This window comes from Coptis chinensis, chromosome 9, assembly GCF_015680905.1.
Source record: "Coptis chinensis isolate HL-2020 chromosome 9, ASM1568090v1, whole genome shotgun sequence".
NCBI lineage: Eukaryota > Viridiplantae > Streptophyta > Magnoliopsida > Ranunculales > Ranunculaceae > Coptis > Coptis chinensis.
The window spans coordinates 59,564,911-59,572,340 of record NC_141464.1 but is presented as its reverse complement, the minus strand read 5'-3'; the positions used below and the strand labels follow the sequence as shown (position 1 = coordinate 59,572,340).

Below are 7,430 nucleotides of genomic sequence, written 5' to 3'. Positions count from 1 at the left end.
TCTGCGCAATCTAACGGTCGTGACTTATTCACCAAATAAACTCCCCAAAAGAAAAAACGGGCATAAATGGTAATTTTACATACCCCTAACACCCAATCTTCTCTATTTTTATCCTTCGCGAACCAACAGACTCAATTTCTTCACTTTCTCGGTTTCAATTTCTCACTGTCTCTCACGAATTTGGAGACGTTCGTTCATTTCTCCATTTCTCTACTTATTCCCTTGCGTGGATCTGCAATTAATTACTTCCAATTGGATTTCAGGAGGTAAATCTTCTAACGGTACCAATCTTCTTCTAATTGTAATTGTAAGAGTAAAATTGGAATTTTTTGGGTGTACACTTAATCTATTGCTAAATTTAATGGTTTAATGGGTATGTATGGCTCTCTACTTGTACTTATTAATATTCTTGTAGATGATAGTATGTTTTTTCTTTGTTTGGAGTTTGGACTTTGATTAAATAGTACGAGAACAATCTCATCGAGATGTTTTTGTATCTACGGTACAACATGGACCCTGAAATTGATTGGTGACGTAAATTGGAGGTTACAATAAACCGTATAGTTTCAATGAATTGTTATGGTCTTGTATGAAGTTTGTCTTGGTGGCAAATGGCATCAACTTCATTCTTCAAATATTCTTAGTTTGCTTGAAATTTCGAACTATAAATGGAAACGTGTGTTAGTTGTCGTTTAATTCTTCAGATACGTCAATGGATTATTAGCTCAAACAGTAGAGCGCTTGAGAACGGTAGTGCATCTCGACTCGGGCTCAAGAGATGGTGGTTCAAATCCCCCATGATCCATCCTATTAAAAGATTTCTTGCTCTATTTAAGTATGAATGCTTTGATATTTCTTGGCACAAGATGCACATAAACCTGATCATACATACAAATTGTGCCAACAACTTATTTACTATCACAAAGCTCTGTCTCTCTATGTTAAGTTGTTAACAACAAACTGTAAGGAGAACGTACTCTAGGCACAACGTGAATTGTTTCTCGATATAAAAACAACTCGGGAAAGCAAGTTTCAAATGCACAATGACCCATAGCAAGTTAGCAACATAGCAATGAAAAAATATGAACACTCAAAAACCGTAGACATTTCATTGGAAAACAACAATTCATTATACAGTGTACGCTACAATTTTTAATTGGTTGCTTAATATTTGATAAACCCCGTCAATTACATTGTTCAATACATGTTAGAGTCATAGACCAGTTACAAAACTTGGGACTGCTACACCAAAGAACAAAAACACACAAAAACTGATTCCACTTTTTCTGGTTTTAATCCATCCTCGAACCCTCGATGATACAAAATTCTGAGCTAGAGACCTTCAATCTATAAAGATGTACACATTGAAACACAAACAAAAAAAATAAAAAATGTCAAACAATAAGAGTTAAAGGTGTCTAAGGAAAATGTCAGACACTAATAGAAAATGAGAACATCAAACCTTAAATATATCAACTCGACAATTCACTTACTTTCTTTTGCATATGAAGTTTTCGTTTTCCTACATGGATTTAGGGGGCAAGTTCTTCTGTCGTGATCCGTCACCAGTTTGCATAGTCCACACTTCCTGCCAACTCGTTCAAGAACACCTTTGAATCTCTTCGAAGCATTGGGATTTTTATCTTATTTCTTGGAACTACTAGGATTTCTATCTTTCTTTCTTCCTTTTGTCAGTGCAATGTTGGGGGTTCAAAAGCAATACTTGCAGTGAGGTATTAAGAGGAGAGTCATTAACTTTAGGTGAAGGCTTGCTCTGAAGAATAGTTTTCTTTTTCTCAGCAACTTGAACCGATAGTTCGTTAAGCTTTTCAATCACAAATGTATAAGTCTCATCATGAACTGCAGCGTCATACACTAATTGAGTAGCAACTTTACAACCATGGATAACTCTCGACACCTCCGATTTTTCATGCCCATCAACTGGTCCGCCTTCGTAAATGGCTCTGTATGTGTTCGCCCTTTGCATCCATCTCTTTAGCACAAAATGGTTTGGTATGTCATCAATTTCATTATGGAGAAATACTTTCAAAAGATGCCCGCAAGGTATTCCCATGAATTGAAAGTACTTACATTCACTATCGCCCTCTTTCGTATCTTTGTTGAAGTTCACTTTCCACTCAACATTAGCAAAATATTTTTCTCTTGATTTCACAATATAAGTGTTGTAGCCATTATCGCCAACCTCCACAACATCAACTTTGAGAATGCCTCTAGCTTTCATCCATTCAACCTTAAATTTATCAAAAACACGTATTGTGTAAACTTCAGTTGCATGCTTTAAGAGATAAGCATCTTTAGGAACAATGCGACATTTATGTTATGTTTCAAAATCAGCATCTCTCAGTTTTGGCAATCATCTCCACCGATTTCTCATTACCATAAACAAACTCTGTAAGAGTGGTCGTATGTGAAACAAAATTATCATAAAAAGCATTCATCGCTTCGCTGCGTCCAGTTGCGATCATGCCAGCATAGAAAATGTCCAAGTGGTAAATTGGAACCCATGTGCTTCTTTCTTTATATTTTTGTTGTAGCCGTTGATGATCCTTCAAGCCATGCTCTTCCATAACCTCATTTCATTTCCTTTCAAAATCATCTACCCGAAATGTTTCTCGTAGACATTTCTTTATATCTTTTTTAAGTTTTGACCTTTTGAAATAAAGATGTGCTAGGTGGACAAGAAAGAGGTTCATGACGTACGTGCCAAAGGCAAAAACGATGCCTAGTATCAGGGAACACCTTGGAAACCGCTCCAATAATTGTTTGTCTTGGTTAGTAAGTATAGAAGCTGGTGGACGCCCGCCCATTGCTGTAAGCCACGTCTCGAACAACCAAACAAAGGTTTACTCTGTCTCATCTAGTAGTAATACACAACCAAATTGGATGGACTGCAAATGGTGGTTGACTCTTGTGAATGGGGCAAAGGGCATAGAATAGGTGTTAGTTTTGTATGTCGTGTCAAAAGAAACAACGTCACCAAAATGCTCATATTGCATCCGTGCCACCCATCCACCCAAAAAAAAAATTAGTAAAGTTCCATCATAATCTAATTCCATGGCATAATAGAATTGAGGATCTTCAACACTTTTCCTTTAAAAAAAAATTAAGAACAGAATTTACATCACCCTCTTTTAGTTTCTTTCTCGTTTCACCGCCATAATTCCAACATTGCTTCTTCCGAAAGCCAATTGAATCACCATTAAGAATATCAAAACTTTTCCCCCAAGAACGATTATCATAAAATGCCTCTACTAACACCTTTGCAGCTGTTGGCAAATATCTATTATTCTTCATTAAGTTCCTCTTACATGGAGTCACCAAATTGTGATTGTGGTCGATTAAAGAAATTGTTACTTCCCATTTCTTTTCCCGCGCTTGACCTTCACTAGTCTTATGCTAACTTTGCACCCATATCTAATAGTTGGAGTATTTCTCACTGTTCTCTTTGAATTTTCAAGCGCTTCAACATCTTCTTTCTTAGTATGACTACATTCACGGAATAGACCAAGTAACAAGTGCTCGTCATTATCAACACCCCATTGTCTTTTATTTGAAGTTCGAACGCGGGTACAAAACCCTTTGTTGTTGACCGTTATATTGTGCGTAATAATTTTTGCATCATTCAAACTATCGAAGAACATTCCTTTATCACGGGGGCTTCTAATTCTTGCGTTCCTTTAATTGGAGTTTGGAAGGATGAAGTGGTTGCAAATCATCACGGGATCACTAACAAATTGTGGCAACTCCAATTTAGAAAACCACCACTTAATCTATATAACAAATAAGGGTGGAGTAGGTTGACAAATTCCACCTCACAAGGTGTTACGTGGTCGTGCCACCCCCAAACCATAGCTACTCAAATGTTTTTCTGGGTGAGTTAACAAGTTTTTTTGGGGTGAGTTTAAAAAAATTTCTCACCTCACCCACCCCACACAAAAAAGGCCTGGACTGTTTTTGGGCTGAACTTTTATGGGTTGTTAGGCTCTGGAAATATGAGTAGAGGGGGGGGGGGGGGATGCGCCGAATGCGAGTGTCGAGGGGCACGTATCTGTGCCGTACGGGATGCAGATGCACATCGGGGGCACCGAAGGCGCGCGTATCTGTGCCGTACGGCACGGGCAAATACTAGTACATAAACAAAACAGTGTATTTTCTTTCCATATTACAACAAAAAGTCTAACATTTTAAAATTACTTGGAAAAAAAAACAAATTAAAATAGATAACATTCAAAAATCAAAAAGTTGAATGTTCACGACATTAAAGCAAATTGTATCAAAACAGTGAAAGAAGTGTGGAAATCTACACACCCATTTCAAGTTCTTCACATTGGTCCATATTGGGTTCCACATCTCCAGAAATTCCAAGGTTTAAGTTCATATCAGGTCCATGATAGAGAAAATTTTAAGTGTTTGACATCTCAATACGTGAAAAGAAAATGAGAGGAAGTAGAAAACCAAGAAAATCGAGTAAGTTGGTTCGGTTCCTTAGTGAAGAAAAAGAGTGAGTAGAGAAAGATTGGGTGTTAGGGGTATGTAAAATTACAATTTAGGCCCATTTTTTTTTTCTTTTGGGGAGTTTATTTGGTGAATAAGTCACAACCGTTAGATTGTGCAGATCAAATGGTTGTGGAGAGATGTCAATTTTGGGTGTCAATTTAGGGTGTCAAGCTAGCCGGACCGGGCAAAAGAAACATCCTTTTGCCAACAGTTAGTTCTATCACAAAGAAATTTTTTTCACCCTCTCCCCCGACTGAAAGGGGAGGGTCTCTCTCTCTCTCTCTCTCTCTTTTGTTTTGTTTTTATTTTTATCGCCAGGTTTACATCTAATTAAGGGTACCTTAAATGGTTAAACGACTATATATCGTGATATCACGGTGATGTTGTGATAGTACATTTATTTTTCTTATTGGTTATAATTTATCCATTCTAAGTTATTGTTCTCTTGAAATTGCATGTAAGGCCTTGGTGCAGTGTCGGTGGGAAAAATTGTAGCCGATTGTATGCATAACTATTTATTGTCGGTGCACTTGGTGCAAATCCATCTTATTCCTCCTGAGCGTGTTCAACAAAAATCGTAAGTTGTTTTACATGCTAATGTTGTGCCACAAGTTGCTTAATCAAATTTGGTTAGTCACGTTAAAAATGACTACTAAAACTATTGTGTAGATGAAAAAAGAAATTTAGGAATGAATGGTAGCTAATTTGCTTATTGTATTCACCTTTTCAGCAAAGACCTCCCCTCAAGTAATTTCAGTTGGTCAATTTTGTTGTTATTAGTTTAATTAGGATGTTTTTTCTCCCACTACTTGATGTAGCAGAAGCCACCAATAACTGAATGGACAACAAATAAACAATTGAAGCCACCAATAACTGAATGGACAACAAATAAACAGCCAGGCAGCTGTTGTAGAAATCTTCAATTGCTCGATGTAAGGAATGAGGTTACTATTGATCAACATTTCCATTGCAGTGTTGTTTCATTTTGGTATTTTACCAAATACTAATTGATTTAATTCGCTAATAGGTGCATCACTTTATTGTCTACCCTTCCATCGTATACTTGAAGAGTCCCACTCCTTTTATCACAATCTTGCTCAAGGTAAGACACAATACGACTTACTCATTTTCATGTTAATATTTTCATCTTGGGAGGTGTGATCTCAATATTTTTCTCCTCTTTAATCAATTTTGAAAGTTTTATGTGTCTTAGGGTTCCCACAATTTACTGGGTGTTTCAACAAGACCAAAAACTTCATGCTCTTAGATTTTATGCTAAAAAACTTCTCTTCCTTGAACAATCTACCTTTCAGTTCTGCTACATTTTTAGTTTGACTCTGTTTGGCATTGTAAGACAGTATATTGTGTTTTTCCATACCGTATACTAATTTCTCCTCTTGGAATCAAGAACTACTATAGTATGGTTTAACCGCTAAGGCAAAGGTAATGCCTCTTAACAAGTTTTGTTTCTTTTGTGCATACCATTATGGTAAGTACATATGTTTTTATATATTCTGCAATCATTCATAGTTCATTTCTCCTATTATTCTTACTCCAGAAATTTGTTCATGTTAAATTATGAATAAAGGATGTCCAAACGTGGCAACAGACTTATGATAAAAGGATGGACACCCCAAATATTGCTTTTCAAGCAACCATCAATTGGTTACTTTGTCACAGGTTATGGATGGATGGAACTGAACATAATAGATCCCCTTCGCGTCTCTTTTGTCTTTGCTAAGCATTATCGCCGTAAACCATTCAGTGTTTGAATTTGCACTCCATAATTTCAGGTAAGCTATAATTATAACCTTATAAATCACTAAGAAATTCTAATAAGCTGCGATTAGCGACCTATGTGAAAATAAAAGTAACACTTACGAAACTAAATTTTATGCAAAACCCATGAATTAGGAGTTGATTTTTTCAAAGGCTTAAATGAAGGGAAAGAGCTGTGAGTGGTATATGTGCAGTTAACATGAGAGATACACTGCATTGAGATTTTTTAAAGACTTAATAGTTGATCATCTACTTTAACTATACCCTGAGAAATTCTTTTGTGATCAGGAAAAGAGATGAAATCGAATGGGTCATGAGAAAGATATTTTTATATTTCATGAACGATAACGCTGCCTTTGGGATATAAGTTTACAGAGTTCCAGTTATGGCTTTCTGATGTGGTTTTCGTAAAAGCTATGCCCATGAGCAATGTTGTCTGAACTTTTCAATGTCTTTTTCACTTGCTTAGGTCTTACAAATGTGGTTTGTTAAGGCCTCGCAATGTGTTCGACCACATCTTTGTAAAACATTTGTAACTTCAAAAATTGTAATTCTATTATGCTACCGAGAAAAACTAATTGAAGTGTTGGTTCTGAAATTTTGTTTGAACTAATTTTCACACATTTTATTGTAATCCTTGGCAATTGACTCTAGCTAGAAAATACAGATGGTTGCACCATGAAGCAAAAAAAATTGAAATTACTAAAGATTGAGGGGTGCCAGTTTGGTGTGCGGGCAATTTTCAGAGACAAAATGACTACTTGCACTTTACAGAATGAAATCTGTCTCTTTAGGGAGGATGCATGTCTCTTTATGAAATCCGTGTCGAAGGCATGGGCATTAACTAGTCTATATAACAAAGAAGAGAAGTATGGGGACCGCAGGGCCTCCATCCTACCGCTCTAACCCTATTTTCTGGGCTTATGACGTGGACGAATGTGGGGTTATCTAGTAGTATGTTGTTTTAGTAATCTCAAACAGGTCCATAGGATCCCCTCTTTTGTTTTCTTCTCCAAGCAAACTAACGAGATGCTCCATCACTCTCTTGCCTCATCCCTACTGCCGTTATCATTCCTCACCTTCGCGCCGAAGGCGCGCGTAGCTGTACCGTACAACATGGAAAAATACTAGCA

The 7,430-nt window shown here is 36.8% G+C and overlaps 1 long non-coding RNA gene across 2 annotated transcripts; it reads left to right on the top strand.

Annotated features, from left to right (window-relative positions):
- LOC147477037 (uncharacterized) lies at positions 1-6,881 on the top strand. Of its 2 annotated transcripts, XR_015208578.1 has the most exons (4): positions 1-266; positions 4,981-5,095; positions 5,340-5,450; positions 5,546-6,881. It is a non-coding gene; the product is annotated as an uncharacterized LOC147477037 (long non-coding RNA). The 2 variants fall into 2 exon arrangements; XR_015208577.1 differs by lacking the exon at positions 5,340-5,450.
- The last annotated feature ends 549 nt before the right edge of the window (positions 6,882-7,430 follow it).